The sequence below is a fragment of the Manis javanica genome, chromosome 4 (genome assembly GCF_040802235.1).
Source record: "Manis javanica isolate MJ-LG chromosome 4, MJ_LKY, whole genome shotgun sequence".
In the NCBI taxonomy this organism is placed as follows: domain Eukaryota; kingdom Metazoa; phylum Chordata; class Mammalia; order Pholidota; family Manidae; genus Manis; species Manis javanica.
The window spans coordinates 109,613,106-109,633,854 of NC_133159.1; the positions used below are offsets into that span (position 1 = coordinate 109,613,106).

Below are 20,749 nucleotides of genomic sequence, written 5' to 3' on the forward strand. Positions count from 1 at the left end.
CATGGCTGTTGCCGATGGCCTCAGGTGTCTTCTTTGATTGGTGGCCCGGTACATGTATAACTACTACCACTTTGGGTTTTTCGACAGTCTTTGGACTTCTTGCAGATTCCTCAGTCCCTTCCCTTCCGTGGAACGGAATCCTCTTTCTCGATAGATGGCACCGTGGACATGGACAGTGCCAAAGGCATATCTGCTATCTGTGGAAATGTTGGCCTTCTTGCCTTCTGCTCTTTCCAGGGCCTCAGTGAGAGCAATAAGTTCCGCCTTCTGTGCTGAGGTGCCAGAGGGCAGAGCTGCGCTCCAGACAACTTCCCCGTCGTGGGTTACTACTGCTGCCCCTGCTCTCCTGACCCCCTCCTGCACAAAGCTGCTCCCATCCGTATACCAATTTAGCTCACAGTTTGGTAACGGTGTGTCTTTCAGGTCTGCTCACACCTGGATAATTTCGGAAAGGATGTCTCTACAGTCATGGATGGGGGTCGTCAGATCTGGGTCCGGCAGAAGGGTGGCAGAGAAGGCGATTCGTGGAGAATCTAGTAGGAGCCCTTGGTAGTGGGTGAGTCTTGCATTCATCATCCATTTTCCTGGAGGATGCTTGAGGATCCCCTCAATGGTATGTGAGGCTGTTACTCTCAGGTTCTGGCCAAAAGTCAGCTTGTCAGCCTCCTTTACTAGTAGAGTGATAGCTGCTAGGATATGCAGACAAGGTGGCCACCTGGAGGCCACTGGGTCTAGCCGCTTGGACAAATAGGCCACAGGTCTTTTCCATGGGCCCAGCTGTTGAGCCAGGACTCCTTTAGCCACTCCCTTCTTTTCATCTATAAACAGGATAAAGGGTTTTTCTGGGTCTGGCAGAGATAGGGCGGGGGCCTGGAGGAGAGCTTCTTTTAGTCTGTCAAAAGCCTCTTGTTGTTCCTGAGTCCATTGCCAGCCCAGCCCTTCTTTGGTCGCTTCATATAGCGGTTGGGCTATTTCTGCATACCCTGGAATCTAGAGCCTGCAAAACCCGGCTGAGCCAAGAAATTCTCTCACTCCCCGGGGTGAGGAAGGGACGGGGATAGTCAGGATAGTTTGTTGCATAGCCTGCGTTAGCCACCTGGCCCCATTAGATATTTTGTACCCCAAGAAGACTACTGACCTCTGAGAGATGTGGGCTTTCTTGGTGCTGGCTCGATATCCCAGTTCGCCCAGTTCAGCCAGCAAGTTCCCCGTGGCTTCTTCGCACTCTTTACGGGTTTCTGTGGCCAGCAACAGGTCATCTACATACTGCAGCAGTGTCACACGGGGGTGGCTCCTGCGAAAGGGCTCCAGGTCCTGGCTTAAGGCTTCATTGAATAAGGTGGGAGAGTTCTTGAAGCCCTGTGGTAGTCTAGTCCAAGTAAGCTGCCCTTTTCTTCCCCCCCCCCGGCTCTTGCCACTCAAAGGCAAACAAAGGCTGACTAACTTCAGAGAGTGGGATACTAAAGAAGGCGTCTTTCAGGTCCAGAGTAGTATACCACACATGCGTGGGTGGCAGGTGGCTGAGTAGGGTGTAAGGGTTGGGCACTGTGGGATAGATGTCTTCTACCCTCTCATTGACTTTCCACAAGCCCTGCACTGGTCTGTAATCTCTACTGCCAGGCTTCCTCACTGGAAGCAAGGGCATATTCCATGCAGATTGGCAGGTTTTAAGGATTCCTGTCTCCAAAAGTCTATGGATATGGGGTGCTATCCCTTTCCTAGCCTCTTCCGGCATTGGATATTGCCAGACCTGGATGGGTAGAGCCGCGGCTTTGAGTTGAACAACGACCGGGGATAGGTGTTTAGCGAGACCAATTCCTCCGGTCTCGGCCCATGCGGAAGGGAACCTCTGTAACCAAGAGTCCATTTCTCCCCAGCCCCCCTTTTCTTGATCCGCCTGAAACAGACGATTTCGTCGGCCAGGGACAGAGTTAACACATGCGCCAGTTGTAGGGGCTGCCCTTCTTTGTCCATGATTTTTATCCCTTCGGGTTCAAAATGAATGCATGCCCCAACCTTGGTTAGTAAGTCTCTACCTAACAACTGTGCGGGGCTCTCAGGTATGACCAGAAATGAGTGAGAGACCTGAGGCCTTCCTAGGTCCACTTTTCTGCTAGTGGTCCAGGCACATTTCTTGGACCCTTTCGCTCCCTAGACTATATTTGTGCATCCTCGGTTCAGGGGACCATGGGCCTGGTTAAGAACTGAATATTGTGCCCCAGTATCTACCATGAACCCAATGGGAGTCCCCTCCACACACAGGGTTACTACCCAGAACTCTGGAAGGGGTGCCGAGCCCTGTCCCCATCAATCCTCCTCTCCTAGGTGCAGGGTCTTAACAGGGTTCCCTCTTCCTTGTTCCCTCCTTTGGGGGCACTCCCTCTTCCAATGTCCATATCTCTTACACAGGGCGCATTGATCTTGTCCTAGTCGGGATTGGTGGGGTCCTGTTCCTGAAGTGGCCTAGGGCCTTCCTTCACCCCGGCCAGGAATATCCTGGCCATCTCCTCCCTCTGCTTCTTGTTCTCTCTCTTCTGAAATTCTCTGTCTTCCTTCCTATTTTTCTCCTGCATTACCCATTTCTCTTTCCTCAGCCTTTCTTCTCTATCCTCCGGAGTTTCCCTAGCATTGAAGACCTTCTCCGCCTGCTGCAGCAGTTCTCTAATAGAGATCTCCCCTAGGTCCTCCTGCTTGTGGAGTTTTCTCCGGATATCGGGGGCTGCCTGGTTGATGAATGAGAGGACTACAGCTGATCTATGTTCCTCTGCTTCCGGGTTTATGGGGGTATACTGCCTGTAAGCGTCAAACAGCGTTTCCAGGTACGCGGCTGGGCTTTCCATTTCCCCCTGAACAATAGTTTTTACCTTAGCCAAGTTAGTGGGCCGTCTGGCGGCTGCCTGGAGACCAGTCATCAGAGTCTGGCGGTAGACCCGGAGACGCTCCCTACCTTCTGCAGTCCTGAAGTCCCAATCCGGGTGCGTAAGTGGGAATGCCTCGTCGATGATGGGCTGGAGAGTAGTGGGTCTTCCATTCTCTCCGAGGGCATTTTTCCTGGCCTCATTGAGGATACGCTCTTGCTCTTCTGTCGTGAAGAGAGTGCGGAGCAATTGCTGGCAGTCGTCCCATGTGGGACGATGGGTAAACATAATGGACTCCTATAGACACTTGGGGTCCTCTGAGAAGGGTGGGTTCTGAGTCCTCCAATTATAGAGGTCACTAGATGAAAAGGGCCAGTATTGATATTGTTGAGCGATGCCTGTACCGATGGCACGCACAGGCAGAACCGGCACTGCTCCTTCTGAGGTGGAGGAGGGAGCCTCCCCTTCTTGTTCCCTGGCCCCCCGAGGCCTTAACTGCATTCCTCCTGTTCTACCTGGCTCCCAGCATGGGGCCAGGGCGGGGGAGTGTGGGGAAGCTCTTTCCGGCCTCCTGCCTTCCTCTGTTGAAGAGTCTGGGGAAGCTGCGGCCGCCTGGTTCCCACTGGGTTCCCCAGCCTCGTTTTCTATCCTCCCGGTAGCTTCACCCCTCTCCTCCACATATGGGAGTGGCTGCTCAATCGGCAGAAGCGGGTAGAGAGGAGAACTATTGGGGAGGACAGGCGGCGCACTCGGGCACACAGGATTTCTGGCCCTGCGATCAGAGGGCTTTAATTTTTCCTGAGCAAATAGGACGGAGGCCTTTAGTGGGTCAGTATGAGGTTTCCCCACCAAAAAGGGCCTCAGCCAGGATGGAGGGTTCTCAGCTAGATATTCTCAGACCAAGATATAGGGGAGTTGGTCAGGGTGGCCCTCAGGGTCTGGTCAGTAGATAATGGTTTTGACTTTGCCGATAAGGTCCAGGGAAAGAGACCCCTGAGTCGGCCAGCCTACTCCAAAGGAAGGCAACTCGACTGAGCAAAAGGTGTCGAGCTTACCCTTCTTGATGCCAAGGCTCATATTTAAGGCCTTTTCCTTGACCTCCGGGAAATGGGAAAGGATCAGACTCTTAGGAGTAGCCTGAGTCTGACCCATAGTGAAAAAGAAGAAGAAAAAGAATATGAGGGAGACAAAGGCGAAGGATGAAGATGCCACTTCAAACAAGATGACTGTTGTAAGTGCTTGTGAACGGGTGCCTGTTGTTGCACAGTTTTTCTTCTGTGGGGGATGCAAATTTATCTGGGATTTGCGACTGTGACCCCTTTATCCTGTCACGGGAGTCTTCTAGTGGCGGGCGTCCTAATGGCTCTTAATTGCCTGACCCGTGCCTGTGGGGAATGATGTAGTGGCAGAAAGGAGGAACGGAGAGAGCAGGAGAACCTTAGAACAAGGAAACTTAAAATGAGAAGCGCAAAAAAAAAAAAAAAAAACCGAAACCAAAACACAATAAAACAATCAATGATAACACCAAGCACACACACCACATCTGATCACACTTGTTTGGACCGGTCCTTCTTTCACTCTGGTGCGCACCACCCTCACCACTTTCAGGATCCTCAAAAACTGTCGTGATTCTCCCGAAAGGCGTCCACTCGGACTGCCGCAGGGTGACGAGCTCAATCCTTTCCTCTTCGGGCGCCAGGTTCCTGCCGATCAGACTTGCTTTCCTAAGGCCGAGTCACTCAGACCCTAGGGCCAGGATTAGTCACCTGGACTTCACCCAGGGTCACTAACCCGGGGGCCGGGACTACCAACCCGGACTCTCTCACTCGGGGTCACTAACCCAAGACCATACACGGGATGGCGACTCCCACTTTATAATGGATTTATGCAGACACAAGGGCGTGACCCTCGAATTACACTGCCCCATCCGGACAATTAGACCTTGCCTCCAGCCGTCCTTTGTTCTCAGGGAAGCCGCATGGATCCCGGACGAGCCCCCAAATGTTAGGGTCTAGGACTCCGGGGTTTCCCAGAGAACAAGACACACGGACACGGAGATGAAAATCCAAGCAAAGTCTTTATTCAGCCAGCAAGCTGGGGTCGACAGCACCTCCCCTGACACGCAGGCCGAGTCTGAGCTGCCGACCTGGAAGCAACTTTAGGTATTGATTATATAGGATCTTCACAGCAGTTACATCAAAGCCTGCGCAGTTCTACAACTAATAGGTTTAAAACACACTCTATATTGTAACCAATGGGAAACATTGTAACTTTTTTAGGGAACGCGCCAGTTGCCTGCCCGCTTCAATTGTTATCTCTTGCTTACCCAAGCATGTCTATGTGACTTATCACGGATTACATCCCCAGGTGTTCCCTGGCTGTTGCCCACTTCTAGTTATCTAACTTAGGGTAGGCTCATTTCTCAGAAGCCTCGGGTAATTTACACAAGAAAAGACTGGGTGGCTCTCGCTCTAGGCAGTCAGGTTAAGTGTCATTAATTCTTTTTCCTGACTTGATGCTCTCTGCACTCCGTTATAGCCTGTTCTAAAGATCAAAGTCATGTAAAGGTGGAATCATAATGGTGATGATGACAATGATGATGGTCCCGATGGTGATGGTGATATTTTGATATTTTGACATGTCCTGAAAGATCAGATTGATTTAATATGGAAATTTAAAAATTTTGTCCTACCTTCTGTATTTGGCTATCCTAGAAGACTACAGTATAAATATTTTCCTCAACTCTTGTTGAGATTTAAATTAAAAACTTCCTCAAGGACTAAGAGAACCAGTTTTTTTTAATTGATTCATTCTCTAAGTCTAACAAAAAAATATTTGAATTAGTTGCCAACACTTAAAAACAGGGAGTTTTTAGACAAAGCTGAAGGCCAAGTATCTGCAGGGAAGTGGGAAAATGTGTGAACTGGGCATCTTAATTCCCATGTGGCATCAGCTGGCTGGTGCTGACGCCCAGTGCCCTCTGGCTTGCCCCAGGTCTCCCTCAGGACTGGGCATTCTCTCACTCCCTTTGCCAGCCTTTATGTGTAATTTGGAAGATAGGGCACAAGGAAGAGACAAAAGAGAAAGGAGGAATCTTAGAAATTGTCAGTGGACTGAAGAGGAGTCCAAGGGAAAGGGAGTGGGGCAAAGGAGAGCCTTGGCAGGGGCCCCAAATGCTGGGGGCTGAGCCCAGGAAGGGTGCCCCAGGAAGAGGCTGAGGCTATCCTGCCAAGAAGAGCAAATAGTGGGACCTGGGAAAGGAAATCCTTGTTCCATTGCCTGAGAGTCATTGCGGGCTGGGTCGTCACCCTGCACACCTAGGCTTTCCTTGTAGATTGCACATCCCAAGGGCATCTGCATCTCTTGTTGTCTGACTAGAGGCATCTTCTGTGTAGTCATAAGAAACGTCTCTGCTCCCTGGTTCCTGACACAGAGCTCCTAAATCCTTTGGAATTTCTTGGTGGTAGTGTTGGGGGGTTGAATTCATTCTCTGCTTTCTGTCCCTGCCGCAACAAAGAACTGAAGGGCAGAGACACAGCAGTGAAGCGGAGCTAAAGGTTTATTTGAATGCACTCCAAGGGAGGAGCAGGCCAGACTCAAGGCAGACAAAGGCAGGTTTGCTTGAGTAAAGTGGAGAGGAAGGGGAAGCTCACTGAGGGCAACTTGCAAGCTCAAATCAGAGCTCTTAGTAACCCCTCCCTACTTATCTGAAGTTGGACAGAAACAGTGAAGACTTGTGCTTAAAATGTGGAAAATGGAATGAAATAGCAAACTGACAAAGACACTACTGTAAGAGCACAGAGACGAGGTATAGTAAGTTGAGCAGTAAGAAATCTTATAAAAATACACACTCCAAGAATGGGGAGTGCGAGCAACCTCAGAAAGGAGGTGCACTTAAGGCCTTAGGATTCTGTATTTTAAAGCTTTCAAGAATTGGGTAAAGGTAAAGGATTGGAGGGGTCTAGGCTTGTCATGCAGTCTCATGATGTCTCTTTCTGGTGAAAAACAGTATGTCATTATAGATAATCAGTCCTCGAGATAATTCTGTAGGATAAACTTTGTTTCTCTCCAAGATATTGGCTACCCCAAGCACTGGGAACATCATTAGTTAAGACTGTTTGCCCTGCCTTAAGATACATTGTTGGCTGGTTACCAAAGAATATGCCAGGAATCTAACTTCCAATTTTCTTTTAAGATGGAATCTTAGCCTTAAGATGAGTCCCTCCTGTTCTCATTATGCCATTCATATATCAGCGTTTTTAGGAAAATTAATCATGGTGCTTGTCCCATGTCTCTGCTCTGTCTCACTTGCATTAGCTAGAGCAAGTCTCAACGTCAGCCCAGATTTAGACCGTGTGGAATAAATTTACATTGCAAAGGGTCTTAACTCTGTGGGTTCTTTCTGACTCTGGCTTTATCTGATTCTCGGTGAGCCCCATCTTCTTTCCATCCTGCTCATATATCTTTTTCTGCCTAACAGTAGAATGTCTTTTGTTTTAACTAGGCAATTCTGGGTGGGCTCTGGATGACAGCTGGTTACCAGAAAGGCCACGTCATGATTAGAAGCCTGGAATTTTTAGTTCCCATTTTTCAGGAAGGAGAAAGGGGCTGGAGATTGAGGTAGTTAGTTATCCATAATGCCTATATGATGAAGCCTCCATAAAAATATCAAAAATATGGAGTTTGGAGACCTTCCAGGATGGCAAACACACACACACACGTTGGAAGGGTGGCACACCCTAGCTCCACAGGAATGGAAGCCCCTATACTCAGGATCCCCCAGGTATCATCCTATGTATTTATTCATCTGGCTATTCATCTGCATCCTTTATTATATTCCTTATTATGCAATAATCCAGTAAATGTAAGTAAGTGTTTTCCTGAGTTTTTGGGAGCTGTTGTAATCAGTGGTCAAATCCAAGGATAGGGGTCATAGGAACCTCTGACTCAATGCCAAATAGACAGAAGTTGTGGGTTAACCTGGAACTAATGGTGGGATTCGGAAAACCAACTTGCAGACCTTAGCCACACATTTCTTCTCACTCAGACAAAGGGTAGCACAGAGATCTTCCATCTGCTGGCCCCTCTCCACCTGCAGGGATAAGGGTGGGGAGGTGAAGACTGGCATCTGAAGCGGGGGCAGTCTGGTGGGACTAAGCCCTTAACCTGTGGTGTCTACACCTAACTGTCAGAATTGAATTGTAGGACATTAGCTGGTGTTGTAGAGAATTGCTTGGTTTAACTTTGGGGCAGAAATCTCAGGGCAAAATACCTTTGAAACTGAAATCAGTCAAAGGGAGAAATAAAGTGGGAGAAACCTGTTTATTTCTTACCAGCAGTCATCTCATGTCCCTCTAAACCCAGCTGCAGAAGAAGAGACCCTCCACCCAACCTCTCCAGTCCAGATATGCTCTCGTTCACCCATGTAATTACCTTTGATACAGAGCTGGGCTAAGGCCAGGCAAGAGATTCTGGAAATATTGCAACTTTACCCACACTTGATATATGGGAAGCCCCACACCTCTGGTGTCTGAATGTTGTGTGTGATAGTAAAGAAGAAACACAGGGAATTTTTCCTATAGATACACTAATACTTTAGTTGTTTCAGTTTTTGGTTAAATCAGCTTTCAAATACTTGCAACATCATGATTGTGTAAATTTTGCTCTCAGTCTTGCTATATACTATAATTAGGTTTCCTTTTTTATATAACTTTTATTTTCCTTGAGTTGATAATTACCAAGATAATTAGTGGGGGACTGAAGGAGTTAACCAGTGGAGGGAAGAGAGTCCAGGAGAAAAAAAAAAATGAAGATCTAGCAATGCCTCTGATATTTAAGAACAGAAATAATGGGATCAAGGTATGACAGATTGAAGGTAATTAAAGAGAAAGATATCTAAGGAGAACATCAATGCTGATGGCAAAACTATGGGTGTGGCTCATCTTTTCCATTCTACACTTCTGCAGATTCGTTCTGCAACACTAAGCCCTTCTTAGGTGTGGGCTGGGAGCTCAGCTATCCAGGTAGGTGGAAAGGTGCATGGCACTAACTTGAATGGCTTTTGTTACCACATGAACTTTGGCCCCAATCCTTTTTCTTTGTGAACTCAGTTCTGAGAGAACAAAGAAAACTCAGCTTAGAGAAAAGAAAGCTTCTCCCCAGACCTAGATCTTCGGGAGAAGCAAATAGAAAAAAGAGGGAGGTCACTGAAGTTTCATTATGATTCAGAACTCCTGTTGGATTCTGATTTAGCTTGTGTACTGCCTGGTTCATTTCCAGTTTGGGATCTCTGGGACATGTTGAGTTCGGGTGCTTCTCTCACTGTGACACGTCCTCAGAAGCACATCCTGGACCCGACTGGATCAGCAGTCCAGAGAACCACAGTAGTGTGCTGGTAAACAATTAGCAACACGTTCTTGGGCAGTTGAGAGGGGAGCTCTGATTAGTAGCATTTGTCAGAAATGGCATAAAACTAAATGTGATTCATTCCCAGAGGAATTAATGTTTAAAAAAAGTATTAACAAGAAGCCCACATGTCAGAACATGAACCAGAAGGTCGCTCTGGCTAGGAGGAGGAGGGAAGATTAAGGTAACAAAGAGAGGGCTGTGCATCTTTTTGAAAAAAGCAATGCAGAAAAAGTTTTAAACCAGCCAATAAAATTAAGATCAATGAATAAAAAGCCTAATACAGATATAACTTGGTTAGGTGACATCTGGGAAAGAATGTGAACCCTGTAGTACTCAGCTAATGAAGAACCAGGGGAGGGACTCACTTGCTAAGGAACAAGTTGATTGTTGTAACCACCCTGAGTGTGCCTGCTCACCAGACACCCAGTCTTGCAAGACCACCCTTAAAGCCTCGCTCTGCTGTTCTCTTTGACTAAATTTGGACCAGTGAGCATGTTTCTCACAAATTGGGGGCTCCTCTGGGATCCTCTTGCCAGGGTGAGGTGGGGGCCCAAGCAGAGTGGGAAGATGTGACCGCCTGATGTTGGGTGGCCCACTCTGTCTGGGTGTTTCACCTTCTCACGGTAGCTGAGAGAAGACCCAAGAGTGTTCTGAGGAGACAGCGTGACTGGCACAGAGGAAGTCCCTCAGGCACTGCGGCAACCAGGCAAACTTGTCCACGAACCAACGCAGGAAAATTGGGCTGTAAGTACTGCCTTGGTGGTTGGGCAATTTTCAGAGGTCGAGTGTGTGACTGAGACATATCCTAGTTACAAAGTGAGCGTGGAGTCCCAATCCGAGGTTCTATTCTCCCACGAGGGAACCAGCTGGAGATGGATGAAGCAAATCTCGGGGCATGTGCAAGAAACCTTCATTACGGGGGTGTTGAGTACACAGGGAACTCAGACACAGGGACCTCTTGAAAGATGGGAAATACAAATTCTAGGCCCAGGGAAACGGAGAGTGAAACAGAAGAGCTCCCTTGGGATCCCTCCACATAATCCACTGGAGTGAAGGTTATGGCACTGGGGGCACACCTCCTGTACCAGGGTTCAGGGCAGACAGAAGATAATACAATTTTCCTGTTTTGTCTGGTTTAAAGAACTGATCCTTAAGTTGTCAGTTTTCTGGCCAAAGTTTGGATTGGATGAAAACTGGCTTTGCCAGGTTTAAATTCTTTTTGAGAGTAATAAAGCCTCCAGTTCACTGGAGGAAAGGGCCTATGCCTGCTGCTAGTTAACAAGGTGCTTTCCAGGGGCCTCTGGCCCCTATCAGGCCCCCTACATAAACACCCACCAGGCCACGGTGTCCAGCCAGCAGAACAGAAGTTACTAAATATCCTGGGTAGGATAATAATGATCCAGGGGATGGAATTAGAATGCAGGGTCTTTGAGGATAATTGCCGAGAGACTCAGAGAATCAGCCCCTATATCTCAAAATGTTACTAAGGCATTTGAAGTCCAACAGGAGAAGGAAGAGACCCCAACTGCATTTTTAGAGACTTGGGACCCAAAAAGCTTTAAGTCTCTGGGATCAAAAACTGTAATCAGGTTAAAAGATGAGATTACAGAGAGATCATTCTTGTGTGCGCTGAAGCAGAAACTAATCTCTTGGGAAGAGATATAATTATTCAATTAGGCCTGGGTCTAGGAATAAAAAAGGCCAAATAAAGGTTTTAATGACCTATCTCACAGAGGAGGAAGAAAAGAAAATAGGCCCTAGAGTATGGGTGTAAGTCCCGGGAGAGGAAATCCTGGGGCAAAATACCTCTAAAAACCGAAATCAGTCAAAGGGAGAAATAAAGTTTAAAACCCGTTTATTGCCTACAAATTGCAATCCAGGGCCATCTCTCTCCTCTGCTCCTGAAGAAGCAAGCCAGCAAGCAAGCGAGCCCATGCCTTTAAACTCTGTTTCAGACATGCCCTGGGTTGTCCAGGGAATTACCCATTGACATGAACTTCTCTCCACCCCTGAGGATATGCAAATGCATTAAAGCCAGGGGAGATACTCTGGAAATGTTGCAATTTTACCCACAGGCCACCCCTCCAGAAATCTCGCCTTACAATCTACTCATTCCCCTTCTTCTGCAATGGTCCCTGGGTGAAAAAACTGGAGCATTGTGACCAGACTAATAACATAACAATAGCAACAGCAATAGAATTATGACAGTTTTCAAACTGGAGGATTCAGCTAGGTTCTTATGCAGATTAAGTCCACAGCTTGTCTGTTCCATAGGCAGGCAGTAGCTGAGGGTTCAGAACAATCATCATGCAGCAGCTGCATCCAGGGGGTGCCTACAGGCCACAAGGACTGTAGGAGAAAATAAACTTGAGGGCAATAAGATATATGTTTTAATGACCTAAGCATAGGCAAATCAAATCTTGTCCATCAGGTAGGATACATACAAGAGAGTGGTCTTGTGATTAAACAGTAGCGGGAATGGGATCTCGTCCTGGTCTAGTATATCAGACTTTCACCCTCTGCCATGTGGGGGTTACAGATGGGTTGATATATAGGGCTATGGGAGGTACATGCACTGGCCATAAAGATAAAACAAAACTCCCCCTCAAGATGCTCTCACCTCCTGGCTGTTTTGGGTGTACTACCGTGACCTTTGGGTGCCATTCAGCTTTTACTCCAGGAATACACATGAGACCAGCTTCCAGGTCTTTCCCCCAAGGTGCCAGAAGCCTTTGTTGGTCCATGTTTCAAAATGTCCAGGGCCACGTCCATTCAACAGTGTCTCCAGGGCTTAATGCAGTAGGGGCTGGCAGCAGGATGTTGCTCTGCTGGCCATATCCTGGCTTAAATAACTCTTCTTTGGTTTGGATGTACAATTCTATAGGAGAGGCAGCAAGGTGTGTAAGCATATCCACAGGGCTCAAAGCTCCTTTACATGGCTATTCATTCAAACGCTGCAGCACTGTCCATAGGGGAACTGACCAACCCCATAGACTATTGGTGTCTGACTTCAGGCCAGATTTCAACAAACCGTTGTACCTCTATATCATTCCTGCCCCAGTAGGATTATATGGTACATGAAATTTCCACTTTATTCCTAATTGCTGCACCCATTCTTGTAACACATGTACAGTAAAGTGGGTGCCTGGATCACTCTCAATCACCTGTGGCTGGCCATAGACTGCAAAGAGAAGCTCCAGGCCCTTCTAGGTGGTTTGCTGATCTGCACAACGTGCAGGAAAAGCAACCAATAGTCCAGTAGCCGTGTAAACACAAGTCATGGCATACCGATGTCCGTCTGATACGGGCAGAGGCCCAATATAGTCTATTTGCCACCTGCCAAGGGGTATTGGCCCCCTTACTATTGTCCCATGTTGCTGTGGGACTCAGTGTAAGTCCCTCTTAGAGCACACAAGGCACTCCTTCTGGGCTCAGCTGACTTCTTCAAAGGTCAATGGCAAGCCCCATTGATGGACTACAACCCACATTGTTTTTTGCCCTCTATGCAATGAACGCTGGTGCAGCTATTGGGCCACACCAGAGGCAGGCTTTCCTTCTAGCCAGTGCACCTGGGCCAATGTGTCTGCTTCATCATACCCTGGGGATGCCAAAGGGAAATGGCCAATCACATGATATACAGTAACAGTCTTAGTCTGACCAGAGGCCCGTAGGTCTTGCCACAACTCTTGCTCCCAAAGGGACAGGTGACCAACCATCCAGTTGGCATGGTACCATGTCAGTAGCCACAGGGTCAAGCCCCAATAGACAGCCCAGCTGTCAGTGCAGACAACCATGTGGGAAAGCTCCTGGGTGATCACGGGCCATACTGCCCACAACTCAGCCCACTGACTGCTCTTCCCCTCTCCATCCTCCATCCTTACTCAATCTTAGGATGGAAAGCCACGCCTCCACTTTGAGGGCTGACCATGACTGGAGCCATCTGTGTACCAAGCATCTTCAGGTTTAGGGGCTTTTCCCTCTTGATGAGGAGTCTTGGCTACTAAAGGCTGAAAAGCAAGTTCTTCCTGCTTCCCACTGGTATAGGTCACCGGCCCCAATAAGCATTGGAGTTCTCTACTGAAGGGGCCAGTAGAAAGGGCACTGCACTGCTGTAATTATGTGCCTCATTTGGCCCTTGTAGGTGTCCATGCCACACCACTCTGTGGCTGTTGGGTACAGTCTCTCACCCACCCTGCGATGGGATAGGTAGTTACTACCTTGGTTGGAGCTGTTCCAGCGATGGGCTCCATAGCCAGCAAGGCATGGTACACAGCAGCCAGTTGTTTCTCTATCGAGGTGTACTTGACTTCTGCTCCTCTGCCTAGTTGTGACCAGAATCCAATAGGTTGGCATGTCCATACAGGCCGCTGCCAAAGACCCCATCCATAGCCATCTTCGGTTACATGAACATCTAGTTCACAGGGCCTTGATGAGTCCATTACATTCAAGGCCTGTATGGCCTTGACTGCCTGCTTGGCAGCAGTAAAAGCAGCTGCACATGTCCCATCCCAATCCCAACTGATGCTCTTTTGTACCAACTGGTATAAGGGCTTCAGAATTTGTGCCAAGTGCAGTATAAACACTCTCCAGTAGCCTGAAAGATGCAAAAACTCTTGTAATACTGCCACAGTGATAGGGGTGAGGAAAGCCTGGACCTTGTCTACACCTGCTTCAGGAACAACTTTAGTTTGACCTGACCAGACAACCCCAAGAATTTCACAGACAAACCAGGTCCCTGAACCTTGGTGCTGTTCACAGCCCATCCTTTTTCCTGTAGACATTGCAGCAGTCTAGGAACTGCCCCTTCTAAATCTGCAAGACAATCAGATGTGAGCATTATATCATCAATGTAGTGATACAACCACACTGTTTGTGGTTTCCTCCATGTGGCCAAGTCCTGGGCTACCAGTCCATGACAGATGGTGGAACTGTGGAGATATCCCTGTGGAAGGACAGTGAATGTCCACTGCCGGCCTTCCTATGTGAAGGCAAACTGTTCCTGGCTTTCCTGTGCTATGTCAATAGAGAAGAAAGCATTAGCAACATCTACTACATAATGATACATTCCCAGCTCATGGCTGAGGGTGTCCAGAGTGTCTGCTATAGAGGGGACAGCAGCATGCAAAGGGGGTGTGACTTTGTTCAATTCCCTGTAGTCTACAGTCATACACCAGGAGTCATCTGGCTTTCTCACTGGTTACACTGGGGAATTAAGAGGACTATGAGTGGGCTTTATGATGCCCACCCTCTCCAACTCCTGTAGAGTTTCTCCAATTTCCTTGTGCCCCCCAGGCAGTTTATACTGCTTAATATTTGTCACCTGCTGAGGTACAGGCAGAGCTACAGGTGGGTGCTTAGCATGTCCCCTCAGAACTGCCTTTACCACACGCACTCTCAGTCTGAACTCGCTTGCAATGGTATGTAACCACAGGACTGCAGGATATTTACCCCCAAAATATACTCAGGGATGGGAGAAATGTACACAATGTACTCCTTTGGGGGTAAACACCCTATCCCCAAAGGGATTTGGGCTTTCTTCACTCTAATTGCCTTACCCCCATAGCCATCTATTACAGCAGAGGTCCCGGGAAAATGTTCAGGGTTGCCATGCATCAAAGAACACTTAGCTCCTGTGTTCAAGGTGCCATTGAAGAAGTCCACCAGCACCAGGACATGTTGTACATTCACAGGGGACCAATGAATTGCTAATTCTACATGTGGCCTCTTGTCCCCCAAGGTGGGGTCTTTGATGGCACCCTCAGTTGAACCATGATGCCCGATCATCGTTCTGTGGGGGTGAGGGCCCAGGCGAATCCTGAGTACTGTCTCCCATGAAGTTTTACAGGGACCCAGGCCAGGCATGAGGCCTTGACTCTGGTTTCCATGTCCTGAACTCAGCGGCTGGAACTGCTGCTCTGGCTTTAATTGGTGCTACAGTTCTAACAATATTCTATTGGGCTGCCCATCAAGTTTTTCTTTCACTACCGCAGCCTTTATCAAATCAACCCACATATGGGTCCTCGAGACCTTCACGGGGCCTTTTACACTTCTCCTTCCAGTCATGGCCCATACTTCCCTCTGTTCCCTTATTGTTTCAACTTCCCCCAGATTTGCTAAAGTATGAGTAGCATCACTTATGGGTTGCCCTAGGTGGGACCTGTGGGGAAGTTGGGGTTCCTATGGCCAGGATCCTCACTGAACTTAAACCACCTGATGTAACTGGCCTGTTGTTAGGCTACCACTTCCACACCTTTAGGCAATAAACTATATAGAGAGCTTGGCCCAGTGCTCTGGGTTGAGCCAGATATTCTAGTGCTTGACCTACCACTGGGAGAACGAGCCAGGTAATAAATTCACCAAGGAACGTTTTGCTGAAACCCATTGGCAAGACAGTTGGCGAAGCCCGCAGGATTCATTGTTGACCAAGGAAAAAGACAGGCTGCCCTTATGGGAGGGGTGCTTCAGTGGGCTGCCTCAGTGAATGAAGAGACAGTGGAATGTCCCCCAGTGGGTGGGTGGTCTGAGGTGGCTTGCCTCCTAGAGGACTGTGCCCCACCCAGGACTGGAGGCAAGTGGAGGTGATACCAGAGGCAGTAGGGGTGTCCCTTGGTATAGTAAGTAGGTCTTTGGACATGGTATAGTAAGTAGGTCATGGGCACAGAGTGCCCATGAGGCAGCGGGGACTGTGGGTTGGCTGCTTCTCACAGTATTAAAAATGTCTACAGAAGAGAAGGACATGCTCCTGAAAAAGATGCAAGAAATGGTGGCATGAGAACACGAGTTGCAAACTTCTGTGGATTTCCTGAAGAAGGAAATGACATTGTTGAAATAGGAGGCAGCAGGAGAACACTGGCAGCAAGGTGCCATTGAAGAGGTAAACTTTCCTTACAGAATGAGATGGCAGTGCTGCCAGGTGCTCTGAAAGAGGAAAAGACCATCAAGGAAAAAGACAAACTCCTGAGGGAAGCACAGGCGGAGGTGGCACAAGAATGCCAGCTGCGAAGCATTGAGGTGGAGGTAGGAGAGCTGCTGAAGACTGAGCTAGCATTGGTGCAGGCATGGTAGAAAAAGTAAAGGTTGTAGCAGAGGAGACACTCGTGGAGGGGAGAGAAAGGTGCCATCAGCCCCAGAAATGGAGGAGCTGGGGAAAGATGAAGGGTGGTGCTGGAGTTACTGGCGTCTCCTGTATTGAAAGCATGCCCAGTGGTTGTCAAGAAAATGAAAGTTCCCCAAGGAGAGGAGCAGCCCCCTCCCCAGGTCGTGGAACACTCTATGCTCTGCCCCTATACTCAGGCTAAGCTGGTGGATCTGGGCTCCTGATTTAGGCAGAAGCCCTCGGGGTCAATATCAGCTTGGTCCTCCATCTGTGGGACTTAGGGGTGGATGGAATTTTTCTGTAGGGATCAGAGATGGGAAAGCTGTCTTCCCTGACAGTGCAGCCTGACTTGAGGCAGTGATTACAAAATGCACATCAGACCCCAGGGAGTCCCTCCCTCCTTGATTGGCTTACTGCTGCACTTCATGCTGTGTGGCCCAATCCAGGTGATCTACCATCCTCTCCTGTTAGATGGCAGACATAAGCTGAGCTCCAACAGGTGTTACTAGAGCTAGGAATAAGAAATGCCATCTCTAGTACAGAGAATTATGACCCAGATGAAGATATTTTCACTACTGGGATGAGAAATATTGTGCTTCAAATGGCTCTCACATCCCTCTTTGGGTTTCTAGTGGCCATTCTTTCCCCTCACTTACGGCATCCCATAAGTGAGGTGACATGTGCAGTAGCAGACTTAGCAGAGGCTGAAGCAATGAGTACACAGAAAGAAATAAGGTCTGCTACTCACAAGAAGAATTTAAAGGGCCCCATGGAGGTTATGAGGATGCAGATGTGGGTTGATTTAAAATGGGCAGACAGGGCCATGCAGGCCTTGAGTGTGATAGACCCATCAAGGCCCTTTGAGCTGCATGTTTATGTGACTGAAGACAGTTATGGCTGGGGTCTCTGGCAGCAGCTTGAATAAACTCGCCAACCTATTGGATTCTGGTCACAACACTGGAAAGGGGCAGAGGTATAATACACCTTGATAGAAAAACAACTGGCTGCCATGTATCACACCTTGCTGGCTACAGAACCCATCACTGGAATGGCCCCAATAAAGGTAATAACCACCTATGCCATCTTGGGGTGGGTACAAGACTGGACCCAAAAGCCAAGGAGTGGTGTGGCACAAACGGCCACACTGGCCAAGTGGGGTGCTTCCCTACAGCACTGTAGTGCCCTCTCTAGTAGCCCCTTGAGTGAAGAACTCCAACACTTATTGGGCCTGGTGAAATATACTAGTGAAAAGCAGGAAGAACTTGCTTTGAACCATTAGTAGCAGAGAGCCCCTATCAGGAGGGAAGAGCCCCTATAACTGAAGATGCATGGTATACAGATGGCTCCAGCTATGGGCAGCCCCCAAAATGCAGGGCTATAGCTTTCCATCCTAAGAGTGAGACAATATGGATGGAAGATTGTGAGGGGAAAAGCAGCCAATGGGCAGAGTTGCTGGCTGTGTGGCTTGTGATCAGCCAGGAGCCCTCCTCTGTAGTTGTCTGTACTGACAGCTGGGCTGTCTATCGGGGCTTGACCCTATGGCTACCAACCTGGTACCATGCCAACTGGCTGGTTGGTCACCGACCCCTTTGGGGGAAAGAATTGTGGCAAGACTTATGGGCCTGTGGTCAGACCAAAATAATTACAGTATACCATGTGACAGGTCATTTGCCACTGGCATCCTCAGGAAATGATGAAACAGATAAATTGATCCAGATACATTGGTTAGAAGGAAAGCCTGCCTCTGATACAGCCCAATGGTTACTGTTAGGGTCCAAGAACTCAGGGTTTCCCCGAGAGAACAAAGCACGCAGGCATGGAGATGTAAATACAGGCAAAGTCTTTATTCAGCCAGCAAGCTGGGGTCGACAGCAACTCCCCTGACACGCAGACCGAGTCCGAGCTGCCGACCCCCAGGCAACTTTAGGTATTGCTTATATAGGATTTTCACAGCCGTTACACCGAAGCCCGTGCATTTCTACAACTAATAATTTTAAAACACATTCTATATTGTAATCTTTCAGGAAACACTCCAGCTGCCTGACCGCTTCAATTGTTATCTCTTGTTTACCCAAGCATTCCTATGTGACTTATCATGGATCACGTCCCCAGGCTGTTGTCCACTTCTAGTTATCTAACTTAAAGCAGGCGCATTTCTAAGCTTAGCCTCGGGTTGTTTATTCAAAACTGGATGGCCCATGCTGAGAACAAAGCACACAGGCAGTTAGGTTAAATGTTATTAGTCTTCTTTCCTGACTCTTGATGTCCTCTGCCCTCCTTTACATCTCCCCCCTTTTCTTGATCAGACTAAGGAATCTTCTGCAGCGGTATCTAGGGCCTGATATTTTTGGTGAAGGACTAGTAGTTGGACGGTGTCAAACTTCTCTTGCACAAACTTAAGCAGCCTATTTATTATACACGGGCCGATGGTAAGCAAAAGCAGCAGGATGACCAGTGGCCCTGCAACGGCTGAGAGGAGGGTAGCAAACCATGGCTTGTGCTTAAACCAAGATTCAAACCAGCCTTCGTTGCTGCTGCTTTCATATTCTTTATGCCGCCTGTCAAGTTCTTTTTTTAGTTTGGCTAAGTAATCTCTAACTGCACCTGTCTTATCTACATAGAAACAGCATTCTTCTTTTAGGGCTGTGCATAGCCCACCTTCTTTTAAGAACAAGAGGTCCAGGCCTCTTTGGTTCTGTAGGACCACCTCTGCCAAGGAGGTGAGGGATTGCTCCAGGTTTGATACTGACTGTCGGAGCTGTTCTAGGTCCTTGTCGACTGCCAGCCTCAGGGTTGTGAGCCCTTTTTCCCGTGTCACGAGGTCTGCGACCCCAGTGCCTGCCCCTGCTATCTCTAGGGAGATGAGGATCCCAATGGTCAGGGCAGTAACAGCCTCCCTCTTGCTCCGGTGGGGATTCAGCCTTTCTTCCCAATAAGAAAGGAGAGAGTCATGAGAACAATATATTAGGTGAGGTAGAATGGCCACCAGCACACAAAACTCATTATTAGTATTGAACACAGAGGTGGATAGGGCCGGGGTGAGGCCTGTCTTTGAACAGAGCCACCAACCCGAGGAGGGTATAATCTACTTTCCTTGCTCCCACGGGGTGCTATTATAGGAGGAGCATAACTGGCTCTGGGCCGTCGGGACTGTGCCTACCCATGTACCAGCAATAGAGACTTGAGTGATTGTAAGTCTCCATGGTCTCCCGTCCCAGTAGGTGGGATGGGAGTTGTTGATAGTGTAGGAGCCATTTATCCTGATTGCCTCGTAGAAGGGGGGTGAACCTGGGTAGCATAGCCAACAGGGATCGGTGAGGGAGGAAGTGGTGTGGTTAAGAGTCTCTACTACTGCCTGCACCATTTTCCACATGGGATTATCTAACCTGGAGGGAGTGTGCTGGGCCCATAACCCAGAGGTCGATGGACCCAGTCCTCTCGTGGGTTCTGGAGCAAGCGTCCTGGTCGGCATTTTCTCATCTTTTTTGCTCAGGCCCTTATCTTGGATTGAAGGTTTCTGGGGATTTATAACCAGGTTGGGACCTACGGCGGCGGTGGGAGCTAACACGGTTAATTTAATGGTGAGGGTTGAGCCTTCTTCCTCATGTCTCCAAGATTTATAGTACTTTATCCCCCATGTTAGCCCTCTTATCCAACGTGATACCTCAGTCTTTTTGCCCATCTCAGTGAATTGAATCCCGGTCCCCGTCACAAGCCCTGTCCCTTTGCACGTGACGTGGGAGGCCCTGGTTGACATAAGAAAATTTGACAGCATCCCCTTTTGTAACCGGCCATTTCTGACCCTCATTGTTCGAGGTTACACAGGTCAATTTGGCACACCAGAAGGGCCCCCACCCACATGACTCTCTTTTACCTGCTTTTGGGCAGGCATAAAATCTCTGGGCCTGGGTGCCAGCTGAAGGGGCAATTCTCCAAAGGGTCCTGTAACCTTGGTTGATCTGTCGAAGGCAGAAAAACAGGTCAGGCCACCAGGTTCCGAGTGGCGCACTGTGTTCTGTGGTACTGATGACTTCCCCAGTTGCGCCGTTGACCAGCACCCAGGTCAGGCCCCATGGCTGGAGGGGGCTGGTCACAGATGTGGTTCCCTTTAAGGTCCATACTAAGGCACTTATCAGCAGGATCCCCTTCATCTTTGGCTTAGGTGCAGTTTCAGGGGATTCGCAGGATGCTGCTGCACCTTCCACTCTTCCTTGCGGGCCCCTGGATCCTGATGAGGCAGGATCTTCCGAACGTGGGTGTGGTGTATTCAAGGAGTGATACCGTCAACTTTGAGAGCAGTGGGGGTGGTAAACAATACAATGTAAGGTCTTTTCCACCTGGGCTTGAGAGTCTTCACTTGGTGTCTCTTGACCCACACCATATCCCC

The 20,749-nt window shown here is 48.6% G+C and overlaps 1 long non-coding RNA gene across 2 annotated transcripts in view; it reads left to right on the forward strand.

The window, feature by feature from the left end:
* Positions 1-20,749, forward strand: part of LOC140848986 (uncharacterized) — a 49,326-nt gene that overhangs the window by 1,396 nt on the left and 27,181 nt on the right. The window contains exons 2-3 of one of the 2 annotated variants that reach the window (XR_012130372.1): positions 424-556; positions 2,682-2,815. This is a non-coding gene — a long non-coding RNA (uncharacterized lncRNA). Of the gene's footprint in view, positions 1-423; positions 557-2,681; positions 2,816-20,749 lie in introns of those variants that run through there. The other variant, XR_012130371.1, reaches the window with a different exon arrangement.